We start from the raw sequence: 13,700 nt of genomic DNA, 5'->3' as shown, positions 1-13,700 counted from the left end.
CAAGGTGGAAGAGGGAACCAGAAGGGTACAAAAATAGAGTCCTGATTTTTTTCTCTAATCCTGTTTTCTCATCTGCAAAATGGCTCCACAGGGATTCAATTTTGGGAGAGCAAGCTTAGGAAAAGAGTATTAGTTTTATTCTGTAATATGATATCATCATCTTTAAAACTGGGGGTTGAAGAGGCAGTAAGCAATTATTAAACCTCCACAAGCTTACTAGCTTTGTGACTATGTAAATCACTTTATCTCTGCCTTGGTTTCTTCAACTATAAAATGGATGGATAATACCATCTACCTCCCAGAGTTGTTGTGAGGATTAAATGAGATCATTGTAAAGTGTTTAGTATAGTAATCTCTATGTAAATGTTGCTAACATTTTTATTATTACCTAAGGTCACACAGATATTAAATGGCAAAGCTGGGATCTAAAACAAAGTCTTTAGTTTCCAAACCTAGCATTTTTCTCACTATAATATGGCTGGTTCATCATCATGGATTCAGTGTTTCTGAACCTCATTATCTGTATCTGTAAATTTAGTTCAATTTGACAAGCATTTAAGTGATTCCCCTGAGCAATAGACTGTGCTAGGCATTGTTAGAATACTGGTATTATCCAGGTCAGAGAGTCCTGGGAAGAAAGTGTTCAGCAATACTTTAAGTGATACAGAAGTGTGAGCTGTTCTCGCACTTTGGCCGCCAGCTCGTTCCTGTGTCTGGTACTCAAGCATCCTCTGAAAGACCAGTTAAATAAATGGATGTAAAAACATTTATTAAGTACAGTCTGTGTTTCCCAGCTAGACCCTAGGGATACAGCTCTGCTACTGCTCTACAGCAGTTTTTCTTCTCCCAGAAATGAAAGAAAAAGCATTTATTAAGGGCTTATTAAGTGCTTTGGGTAACTAGGTGATGTAATAAATATGGGGTCTGGTGTTAAGAATATTTGAATTCAAATCTGGATTCAGATACTTATTAGTTGGGTGACCCTGGGCAAGCCACTTAACCCTGTTTACCTCAGTTTCTTCGATGTAAAATGAGCTGGAGAAGGAAATGGCCAGCTGCTCCAATATCTCTGCCAAGAAAACCAAGGACTCACATGTGATGGAAACAACTGAACAAAAACAACCAAACAGATGTTTAGTCCAGAGGTAAGCCCCAAAGCAAAAACGAAGTGGAAGATAGCTCCTGTCTCTTCTAAGTTCTTGGACTACTCTTCTAATGTTTATTGAAGCTGCTATCTTAAGTAGGGTTCTATGTCTTATAAAGATGACTGAAATGTGTTTAAAGGCGGGTAGCATTCTGAATTCTAAATAGGTATTTCAGATGCTAGGAATAGATCACTCTCCACAGCACCAGGAACAGGGGAAACCTAATATAGAGAGGGTTAGAAACCTCAGAGTCAAGCCAATAAGCATTTATTAAATACCTACTGTGTGCTGGGCACTGTGCTAAATGCTGGGATATAAAGAAAGGCAAAAATAGTCCCTCTTCTACTCCCTCATTTTACAGATGAGGAAATTAAGATCCAAGAAGATAAATTGCTTATCCAAAAAAATCACAAAGGTGGAATACATCAAAAGTGGGATGTGAACTCTTGTCATCTCCTTTGGAGTTAGTGATCTTTGTCCTGTATAAAGAAGTCTCCCATCTTTTTATACAATAATAGTCAGTCAGCCAGCATTTTTAAGTATATAGTATGTGCCAGGTGTTCTAGGGACACAAGGACAGGAAAAACGGGGTCCCTGCCTACAAGAAACTTACATTCTAACAGGGGAGACAATATAAGACAAAAACCCCAAACCAGCTCTGGACAAAATACAAACAGTGTAAATAAAAGATTGTTGTTGATTTTTGTTTTCAAAAAGGACCAAAGATATCATGGTGATGACTTGACTTTCAAGTGAATTGGATTTAAGTGAGGCATCAAAAAGTCATCACTTGATTCAGACCAGATTCAATGATATTGTGATGATGAGAGCCATCTATATTCAAAAAGAGGACTGTGGGAACTGAGTGTGGATCACAGCATAGCATTTTCATTTTTTTTGTTGTTTGCTCGAATTTTTTTTCTCATTTTTTCTTTCTTTTTGATTTGATTTTTTTTTGTGCAGCAAGATAATTGTATAAATAGGTATGCTTATATTCAATTTACATATATTTTTACCATGTTTAACATATTGGATTGCTTGCCCTTTGGGCAAAAAGGTGGAGGAAAGGGCAGGAAAAAATGGGAACACAAGCTTTTGTAAGAGTCAATATTGAAAAATTATCCTTGCTTATGTTTTTAAAATAAAAGTTTCAATAAAATATAATAATAATAATTTTTAAAAAGTGGTCATTTTATCTCTTCCAAAGTCATTGAAGTTCAGTGGGTGATGATGATCAACACAAGTGATGATGGGCCTGAAATCTCAGCTGAGGAAGCCTGGGAAAGGCCTGTTATAGAAGTTGGGAATCAGAATTAAGCTCTGAAGGAGGCTAGGGAAGCTGAGAGATGGGGATTGACCAATGGGAAGAGCCTCTGAAGTAGCAGGGAGATGGGGTATCATATGCAAGAACAATAAAAAAGTTTATCCAGTAGAAACAAAAAACTCATCCTGTTTTCTAAATCCCGAAGGAGAGAAGGTGGCTGCTAGGGCCAAGTGCCAAACATTCTGGTGAAGAAGGTGGATGAAGATAAGGATGGAATTTCCAGCAGCTGAGTTAAGATAGGGAGGGCCAAGATTTTCTGCTGGTTTAGGTGCCTGGGATTGGCTTCTTCATTTGGTTCCCTTTTCTTTGAAATTTTGTAATTCTGGTGGAGAGGGGGTTTGACGAGGGAATGAGCTTGGGAGCCAGAATCTGCCCCAGTGGTTTTAGAGGGCAGTGTCCCACCTAGTTCACTTTTTCTTCTTTTAATGGCTCCAAAGATTACCTTTCTGTTTTCTTTTTCTTGATCACAAGGTAAAGTTCTGCTTAGCACTTCTTTTCTTCCCTGGTCCATACTCCTCTTTTCTCTCATTCAATCCATCAAAAAACAATTATTGAATTCCTTCCACATAGTAAGCATCCTAGTACGTAAGAGCAATTCAGAGAAAAAAAAAAAGATAGCTCCTGCCCTTAAGGAGTTTACATCTAAAGAAAAAAGAACGTTTGGGTATTGGGGAGAAAGGAAAGAGGAAGGGAGGATGCTCAGGACAGACCAGAAACAGAGATAATAAACAATAATGTATCATATTAGAATGTTAATATGTCATATAGCCTATATTATACAATTATGGTAATATATTTGCATGTATATATACATACACAAATATATTTATGTTTGACTGAGCCTCATCAATTGAGTTACCCAGAAGCTTTGCTTAAATTATAGGCTATAAGGGGCAGGTAACTATAACAATGAAGTGTTAAGATATGAAGTAGTTTATTATTTAGTTGTTTTGAACTCTTCATGAGCCCATTTTGAGATTTCTCTTGGTAAAGATTGTAATATTCTTCTCTAAAATGTAATATTCTCTTGTTGAGGTTTTCTTGCGGTCTCTGAAGGCAGCCTTGTTTCAATTCAGGGTTAAAGTCCAAATCCTTTATTGCCTCCTTGAAAGCCTTGTCTCCTTCACTTGGGGTTTGGCTAATTTTTCTGAAGGCCTAGCTCTCTCCTTGGTTCCAAGAACTTGAGCTCCCGCCTGCATTCTCTGGCTTCTGAATCTCCCCTACTGAATCCTGGCTGAGGCCCAGAGAGCTTCTAGTTTGCTTGTCTTTCTGGCCCTGATTGCTTCTTGCTTATATGCTCCACACCAATCATTGGAGTATACACCAATCATTATATCACTAGGAAACCATTATTGTTGTAGGATTAAATCAGTGCTAAACTAGATTTGACCATTGTCTCCTCAATTCCACTTAGTGCCTTGTTTCAAGTTCTGGCCTATAATATCTCTTTGTAGGATTAAATCAATCATACTGAACCATGCTAAATTTGATAACTATTGTCTCTATCAATTCCACTGACTTAGTACTTTGTAAGAATCCTTTGTTTCTAGTTTAGAGTTCTGGCCCATAACAAAAGATAAAGAAGTTTACCATTTTTCTCTTTCTCATCATTTTACAGATGAGGAAACTGAGGCAAATAGCATTCAGCGACTTTCCTATGGTCACACAGATTGTAAGTAATTTTTGAACTCAGAAATATGAGTTTTCTTGACTCCAGGCACTCTATGTACTGCACCACCTAGCAGCCTATACAATTATCTTGAAATAGCATTTGTCTTATAAAGGATTTGTGGTCTATATCCAGAGGGACTGTGGAAATCTTGGCTGCTTTCCACTGGGTTAGAGCAGATTAAAATATAATTGGAAAATTTAGTTCAATAAACATTAATCTAAGTGCTAAGTACAGTAATGCATACAAATAAGAAAAAGGTTGATTCCTGCTCTCAAGGATCATACAATCTAATAGTGGAAGATTACTTATAAAAGGAAGTTGAAAAGTGTTCCCCATCCACTACTTTGAAGACCTCTCACCATTCTTGATACATTTCCTCAATCATCTTTTCCTCCATTTCTGATCCCTCTAGGTAGGATTTGTCCTCTCTATTGGGATCCATCCTCATTCTTTTAATACTTCAAGTTTAACTGGGCCTCTGCCTCCAGGCTGTTCAATCTTTACCATCCTGACAAGTGTTTGTACTACCTTGTGATAAGCTGAATCACACAGGGAAAGCAGACAGAGTAGTAGGACTCCAGTTAAAGTTATCAGCAGGAGCCCAAGAATATATTTCCAGCAGTTGCCTCCAGACCTCCAGACCAAGACCACCAAAAAGTACTAAACAGGGAAGACCAGGTCTGGAAGGGGACATGGGTCAATTGTCTAATGTCTTTGGCAATGTCCTTTACTACCTGTCCATTATCATCAATTTTCACATAGCAAAAGTTTAATTTCCTACAAACTCTACCTTTTTCAGCCAACAAGTAGTTTAATTCTAATCTATGCTAGAATATTCCTTCTCTAGTTTGAGTGGCCTGCTCTTCTAATAAATCTGGTATCTTTGTTGTAGTAATTATTTAGACCATGGCCTGGAGTCTAATGAACCTATTTAGCATACAAATTGGGGTTCTGTACACCAACTCCCATCTGGGGCCATCTATCACCCCAACCATTTGTGTTCCCAGTAATTAGAGTAGGGAACTTTTCACAAATAAAGATGTCCATCAGGAAAGTCAGTAACAATAAAAATGCTAAAAGAAAGACAGGCATCTAGTAACAGATAGATGATTTGGCCAAATACTCACTTACCTATTTATTTAGGATATAATGACTACATATTTTCGGATGAGAAATTGCAATATCATAGCCTCTACTGACCACTTGACCAGTTGATTATAGAAACTTGCTATGACAGGAAAAATCAGGGACATAATTATAATAAACACTGTTTCTTCAGACCTCAGCCTGAGAGCACATACATGACAGGATAAAGCATCCTTAGCTCAGTTTGACTTTAGGTAATTGTAGGCAGTAACAATTCCATATTATAGTCAGACTCAAGAATAATCAGGTGAGTTCTTATTGAAAGGAACACCTCTGGGAAATTGAATCAGAAGGATCCCACTTTAAGCAAAGGCCAAGGTTGTTCTCCCATCTATTGCCCAAATACTAAACTCCATCCATAAAATTCAGGATCACATTCTTCTGAGTAGTTTGTGACATATTCCTTTCAGATGGTGCATTACTGGCTTGATGATCCATCACACAATCATATTTGAATTCAAAACTCCAAATAATATCAGCTACAGTCCCAAGAGATTTTCTCTCAAACAGCAAATTTCATTAATCAAAGTTTCAGGTGAATTCAGGTTTCAAGGATCACATATTCTAAGTAAGTATTGACTGTAATCTTATATTGATAACAATAAGATTCATCCTGGAAAGTTCACAGCTTATCTTCATATGTAAGTACATGGGTTTTAAATTCAACATTTATACAAATCATTTTACTTTAAGATGCTCAATAACCAATCTATATCAAAACATGATCAAGTATTAACCATGTTTAAAGAGACAAAGATATAGATCATTGTTCTCAGAATTTCCCTAAACAATAGTAAAAGCTTTAAGATGATTCAATACAACCAATCAAAACTCAAATAGAATACAGCATATACTATCCTAAATTCACATTAAAGAACCCTATCAGAATTAACATTAATAATTTCTTCATCCTAAAAAATGTTACTTCAACTTCCTCCAATAAACTTTTCTGGAAATATAAACAACAGATACAATATCAATATTGTTAAAATTCCTCTAAGCACAATTAATCACCTCTCCCACCAAAACATTCTTAATTGCCTTAGTGTAAAGTCAATTTTAGAGATTATAAATTGTCCTTAAAAGTCCATTCTTGAAATTCCAAAAGTCTTTTAACCCCAGTGTTCTCAGCCTCCAGGTTGCAGTTTCAGCCATTTATAATGTCTGGTGAGGTCTTTTCCACTTTGCTTCTTCCAGGACTAAGTAAGCACCCATTCTCCTGGAACTTCAAACTCCAAAGGTATTGTCTGGGCCATCAATCCTTGGTTTCTGAGGGCTGAAAGGAGTGAGGACATGGCCAGTAGATAATTCCTTAAAAAACTTATCCTTTGTTTCAAAAGAGGATCTTTCCCTTTTTTCTCCTCCTGCCCCCAAAACAAACCAATCTTATACTGGAAAAGTCCCAGATCATTTCTGGGAACAGTTTTAATTCTTTAACAAAGCAATAGACAAACATTTGGTCCAAGTCAATTTAGTCTTGAACATCAATTTAATAATCAGTTTCTTAAGAATCTGATTCATTATTTCCACTTTCCCTGATGTATCCCAGGTGCATGGAATTCTCACTCAATTTGTAATCCCTCCCCATTATTTTTTATAAATCCTTAGAAGTAGAGTATGTTCTATTATCAGAATAATTAGTCTCTACCAATTCATACTTAGGTACAATTTGTTCCAGTGTTATTCCACAAACCTTTCTTAAGGCAGCAGAGCTTGGGGAAAGCTTCCCCTCATCCTATCAAATGATTCACTATAATCAGCAAATATCTCAGTTTTTCTCACTAATGTCATTTCAGTAAAGCCTAACTTGAATATTTTGGGTCCAGGTGATTCCTTCTTAATGCCTTATTAATTATCTTTAGACATATTACACACCTTTTAGATACAATTTGTTTTGCAATTACACATCCCTATACAATCTATCTTGCTTTTGTTTAATATAAAAAATTTGCTTTGGACCAGATTTCACAAAATCTACATCATGTATCCAGCTGGGCTGACAATGTTAAAGCACAGCTGATACAATTTTTTTTTCACAAATTACCTAATGTGCAATTTAGCAAGCGACAAAGCAACTTAAATAAACAAAAAGCAACTTAAATTTCATATCATTAGGAGATGCAAATGTGACCTCTTTAGGTAAGTTAAAAAGAACTTTGTTTCAATACCTCGATTTTTTAAAACTTTAAATCAAATCAAACTTCTAGTAGCAATACTTCCACATCAATGCATATGTATTTCTAAAATCTTATATCAGAATAAACAAGCTCACAAATACACACGGCTCTGAAAATTAAGAAGGCAGAAAACTGCCCTTTCACATCTGTCTACAAGGGAAGGAAACATGCAAGAAGGGCTTTAAGAAACTGGTGGACTTTAGGACCCTGGAGGAGAGGGTTGGAGAAATTTGGACCCAGGTGTCCTGCTGCAGGTCTGTGACCCAGTGACTAACCCCACCTCCATGCCAGAAATGCTAAGGAACCATGTCAAAGATGTTGGGGCCCCAGTGCAAACCCCAGAAGAATCCAGGCCATGGAGGGATGCCCGCTTACCCAGGACAGATTCCACAAGCCTTTCCAAGGGAGAATAGCATGAAAAATCCCAGAGAGAGTATTTTTTTCTTTTGCAGTTTTTCTGTAAACCTCAAGTTTGGGCCCTTAGAAGGTTTTTAGTCATATAAATTAAGCCTATTTAAAAATACAATAGACTAACTCAAGTTAGCTGTTAGAGAGTACCAAGTAACTTAATGATCAATCTCAAAAAACAAAAACAGAATTTGCTAAAATGTTTTAGCAGTTCTATATAATCTTAACTATTTCTGTGGATCCAAATTGGCCAGGTTTAGGTCCACAGAAATGTCAGGTTTTTTTTTTTTTTTTTTGGTTTTTTTTTACTTTTTGGTGTGTCAATTAAAAACTTTACCTTGTTTCAGAACTAGACCTTCCTCTCTCTAGCTAAAAGCAACTTGCATAAATCCAATTATATAAAACAAGTGCTTTTAAATCCTAAATAGCCAGATCTTTTCCTTTGTAATTCAGCTGACAGAGAAACACAGAATAAACACACACACACACACACACACACACACACACAAACACACTTTTCTAAATCAAGCTCCTGTTCTTGGCCCCGCCTTGGGATGGAAGCAAGGAGGGGAGCTCTGGAGCCCAAGCCTTAGGAGCCAGCTGGCTGAGTAGTAAAGACTCATCTGAATTTACAATTCCTCAAGCACTGACACTTGCCCAAACAAAACAACAATATTTAATCCCTATACATTTTGGTACTTCATCCCAATTCTTCCTAAAGGGCTACTTCCAGGACACCAGATAGGTTTTTAGAGCTATCTTAGATTCTTCCTTTCCCAAGTTCACAGCATCTTGTCCATTTAAATGCAGGATTCACCTGATTTTACCAAAGGAAGATGGAAGAATCCTTATGAACTCAAACCATTTAGAGTTTCCCAAAATCAAAGGGAAATGGGAACCTTTTACTGACTCTAAGGGCTTAAAGTCTTCTAATTCCAATCCCAGTCACTTAGGCAGATCCAGTTCTTGTCAAAGGGCAAGTCTTTATCGAATGAAATTATTTAGACTTTATCCCCCTTCTTCCCCCCCGCCAGTTTCTTGCCCTCCCTGAGTTGTGCCCAACTTACCTGACTTCAAACTTCTTAGCTGGTTTTTCTCTTGATCTGAATTAACCTTCTCTCTTTGCTAGTCTATTTCCATTTTTACTTTCTCCAAGTCTCTCTTTGGGAATTAACCTGATTGGAGGGAATTCCTGAGCCGAGTCCAAGGACCACTGGAGAACTCTCTGGAAGATGCCTGTCCAAGGATTCCGTACTGGAGAGAACTCTCACAAACAGGAAATATTCTGCATGAACCCATAAAACTGTGTGGGACAGCTTATCTAAATTAAAATCAGAGATGCTCAAGGTAAAAAAAGCAAAAAAGGATTTATTATGATCTCCTGAGAAAGGACAACTCCCAACAGACAAGGTGTTAGTAGAGGAGTACAAAGTACAAACTGCAAAACACAAAACTATATAGACCCTAACCAGAAGTCACTCCCTCCCACCTTTTCTTCCATTGGTTAGCAAGTTTTAATATACCCAGAGACTAAATATGAACCATAGAACACACTTTTCCTATTATGTAGTACTTAATGCTAATGAAAAGGTGTGTGTATGGGGAGAAACAGGAGGGAAATGTTTGTTTATGTAAGATAATTGAACACCTGCAGCTTTAGTTATAGCTCAACTTGTTATTGCAAAGTCTCAAGACACAATTAGGACATGGGTCAAAGCCACATTCTTATGAGAAGGTCTTTATTCAGTTTATCCTCTTCACCTCCTTGCTTACTTCTCTTTTTTGCTCCCTCCCTTCCTTCTCTTTCTTTTCCTTCCTTCCTTCCCTCTCCTCCCTGATTCTTTCCTCCTTTTTCTCCTTTTTTCATTCTCTCCCTTCCTCCTTTTTCTTTCTCTCTTACCTCTCTTTCTTCCCTTGATTTTTCTCCTTCCTTCCTTCTCTCCCTTCCTTCCTATTAAAGAAAACTTAGAAGTAAAATGACCTTTTCCTTTTTCCTGAGAAAGATGTTCTTGGAGTTGATGATGTCAGAAGTAGGGAGAAGACCCTGGATGTTGGGGAGGGAATAGGGATGGACAGTTTTTGCTTTTTCCTCTCTCTTGTTCAATCTGCCTCCCCTTTGGCTTATTTTCTCAAGATATTAGGGCCAAAACATTGCAAAAGGCACCCAAATTCCCATTGTCATTTCCCCTTTGGGCAGAAGGCCAGGGAAGCTTTTGATATCAGGAGTTGTACACCAGCTGTGTAGAGTGGCCTTCCTGAGACCCTCAGCCCCTGCTCATCTGATGAGGTACTTTTATGAATAAACCTTGATATTCCTATCCATAAACCTCCTGCGTTAGAGAAGAGGCTGTTGGACTTCAGATTCAAGTCTCACCTTGACTCTTCTTCTAGGAGACAAGAAAAATTAATCTTAAAATTGAAATTTTTGGCTAAAACCTTGAACTTCCAGTACAACTATGTAAGAATAGATTTGGAAGACCTTAGGGAGCATGTAACATGGCCTTTTAATCTGACCCAAAGAGAAACTGAGGTTCTGACGGGTGAACAGATCTGTCAGCAATTACAGAGTAGTGTCCAGATCCTTGGAACTCAAAACCAAACTAGAGCAAGTTCCATTAAAGCCCTGTGCACAGGGTACATCCTAGGAGAGATCTTGGGGTCAGGAGTAGGAGGTTGGCCCAGAATGCCAATTCTCCCTGTATATTTACAATTCTGTAAGTGCTGAATTTATTACCACAGTTGGGTGCTCCAGCTAAGTAGGATAATCATCTAAATAGCTGGGAATTAATTAGATAAACTCATACCACAGAGATAGAATGTGGGTGTGGCAGAGAGGGTGAGGAGGTAGGGGTGGGAGCGGACATTTCGGATTTACCTGTCCCACTTCTTTGGCTGAGACCTTGCATCTCCTGGTAGAGCTATTGTTAAAATAGATTATGTCCTCTGGCAGAACTCCTGGGGGGTACCATCCTGGAGCCTGGACTCCCTTTGGGTTCAGAGCTGGAGCCAAGCACACAAGGGAAGAAGCCTTCCCCCTTCCTGACTTAGTTACTTAGAGCAAGTTGTTGGTACCTTTTTTTTTCCCTTAGGGGAAACAATCCAGGACTGTGGATGGAGTGACCTCCTTCAAGTTTTCTTCCAAGTCTAAATTTCTGTGGTTTATTGAAGACACTGATCTAAATCTCAGAAGCTGGCAGAGCTGTGACAACAGCTAAGAGGTGAAACATGCTGCTCTTGCCCATACCCAAAATGACAGTGGAAGAAAACAGGCTGAGTTCTTTATTAACAAATGTCATTTTGACATATCAAAAAAAAAAAAAAATAAGCTGCAAGTGCATCCTCTGGAATCTTCCATATGTGGATCTCAGGAGCCATCACATCCAACCTCTTGATTTTATAGGTGTTGAGAATGGGCCATATACAATTTGATATTCACAGCAGACCCATGTGAGGTTTTTATTTCCCCATTTTACAGAGAAGAAAAATGAGGCTGAAGTACGTGCTCAGAATTCAACTCAGGTTACTTCCTTACTCCAAGTCCAACATCCAACCCATTATTCCACACTACCTCTGAAAGAGAATTGATGTAATTTGACCTCAAGGTGGCCAGATCAAGCTTCCCATGACATCCATTCAGCCATCCCCATCTGCTACATTGCCATCTGCTCACCTATACTCCCTCCAAACTTTTGATCTCTTTGCACAGTAATCAAAATTTATTGCTTTGGGGAAATGAGTGGAAATCTATTGTCCTGTGGTTCTACTACTGTCCGGGTGACTTCCTTGACCAAAACACTCTCCCTTGAATTACAATGCAAGCCTTGTCTCACTGTTGCATTTGCATGCTCTACCTGGCATATAGGTGTTTAAAAATGCTCCCCTCATCTCCCTCCATCATGAGGAAACTTTATTCAAATTGCATATTCCTTTCAAACAGAAAAATAAAACAAGAGAGACAAATAATTGCACATAAGAGTACTTGCAATATTATGCAGATAAGGTTTCTGTTTTTTAAAAGAAAATTGGAGTGTCTGCTTTGTGTTGTCTTAGTGCCATGTGTACCCAGGGTTGCAAGGATTCAGTAAACAATGAATGTTACACATTTGAAAGCATGGTTTAAATATCAGGTAACAGCAACAGCAGCAGCAGCCAGGAAACTAATGGATGTAGGTAAATCACTTTACAAAATTGAAAGCTCCATTTAAATGGCTGCAGCCTCAAGGTAGAGCAGCAATAAGAGTGTCTAAATTCATTTCCCTGAGTTCAAATCTGATTGCAGCCACTTACTAGTTATGAGATCTTGGACACTTCATCCTGTTTGCCTCAGTTTCCTTATCTGTAAAATGAGTGGAGAAGGAAATGGCAAACACTCCAATATCTTTGCCAAGAAAACTCCATCTGGGGTCATAAGGAATAGACCTTCTTGCCATTTAACTTTATCTTCATTGACATAATTGTAGCAGAAAGCAGAACTGCTGACATGTCTAGTTGACAGATTACTTCATAATGGGTTGGAAGGGGATGAGGGAAGTACCATAGGATCTTGCTTGTTTACTCTACATCACTTCATTCAGGTCTCCCATTTTCTTAGAATTCTCCATGTGTTCCACTCAATATGAAGCAATGGTGGTTCATTCCTTCAGCCAGTCCCCATTTAATGTGTGCAGAGTTTAATTGCATGTTAGTTTAGAATTTTCAAAATGCACCAAGACTCTTTAGATGCATTCTAAATCATTCTAGGAAATTCCCCCCACCTTCCCATCCTTTTAAGATATAAATCCCCTCCAAAATACCACTGGCACTCAGCAACCTTTTAAATGATTGAATCAATAATAAGCATATAAAAACCAACAATTCTAGAGTTTTAAGGTTTATGACTCACTTTCCATATATCATCTCCTTTGATGCTCACCCCAATAGTAAGCAAATGAGTTAGGTGCATCTATTATCCCCATTTTATTCTATTTTCACTCTTCTTCATTTTTAGTTGTCTTAGATTGTCCTATATTTACAATAGTTTCTGTCAAACAGGTTGGGTTTTTTTTAGGCATTTGAGTGTGGTTATTGTGTTTATATTACATTACATTATATTATATTATCCTCATTTTATAGATAAGGAAATTGAGACAGAGAGGTTGTGTCTTTTCTAGGATTTAGAAACTCTACTGACTTCAAGTCCCTCTGTCGACGTCACCTAGCTCTAATTCTAATCCGATGCAATCCAATAAAGATTTATTAAGTGTCTACTATTAGAAACAATGGGATGTTGGTGGATAGAGAGTGAGGAAGACTGGAATTCAAGTTTATGGAATACTGACTGCATGACTCTGGGGAAGTCACCCCCTCTCATTGACTTAGGCAATGAGAATGGAGAAATCCATTAATTTAGGGCTGGGAGGAACCTAGATCTCTCATTTTATGGAAAAGAAAAAATATATAACATTCAATAGTATTCGTGTCTATTCTGCATCTCTCATCAAAATCCTTGAATCCCAGCCCTTTTCCCAAGAACCGTGTTCAGTGTCGATGCTGGAATATAACAGAAATGCTCAAGGATGCTGCATCGACCGGATTCCCGGATGTCTATCTGTCCTTTCCTTCCATCACTACTGTTTTTGGTTTTGGAGGGAAAGGAAAATGGAGAAAAAGGGAAGATGACAACATTGTTTTCCACTGATTCCTAAACACTGAACCCCCACTTAAGAACTCTGGGAAAATAGGGAAAGAGCAAACCTTGATTTCTAGTTACTTACATACGCAGGTCCCTTTGTTGGTCCTGGGTACTAAAAATAAAACAGCAGCATCTCTCACTGTATTTTGTTCTCCTG

The sequence above is a fragment of the Sarcophilus harrisii genome, chromosome 3, assembly GCF_902635505.1.
Source record: "Sarcophilus harrisii chromosome 3, mSarHar1.11, whole genome shotgun sequence".
Lineage (NCBI taxonomy): Eukaryota > Metazoa > Chordata > Mammalia > Dasyuromorphia > Dasyuridae > Sarcophilus > Sarcophilus harrisii.
This window is presented reverse-complemented; position numbering follows the sequence as displayed.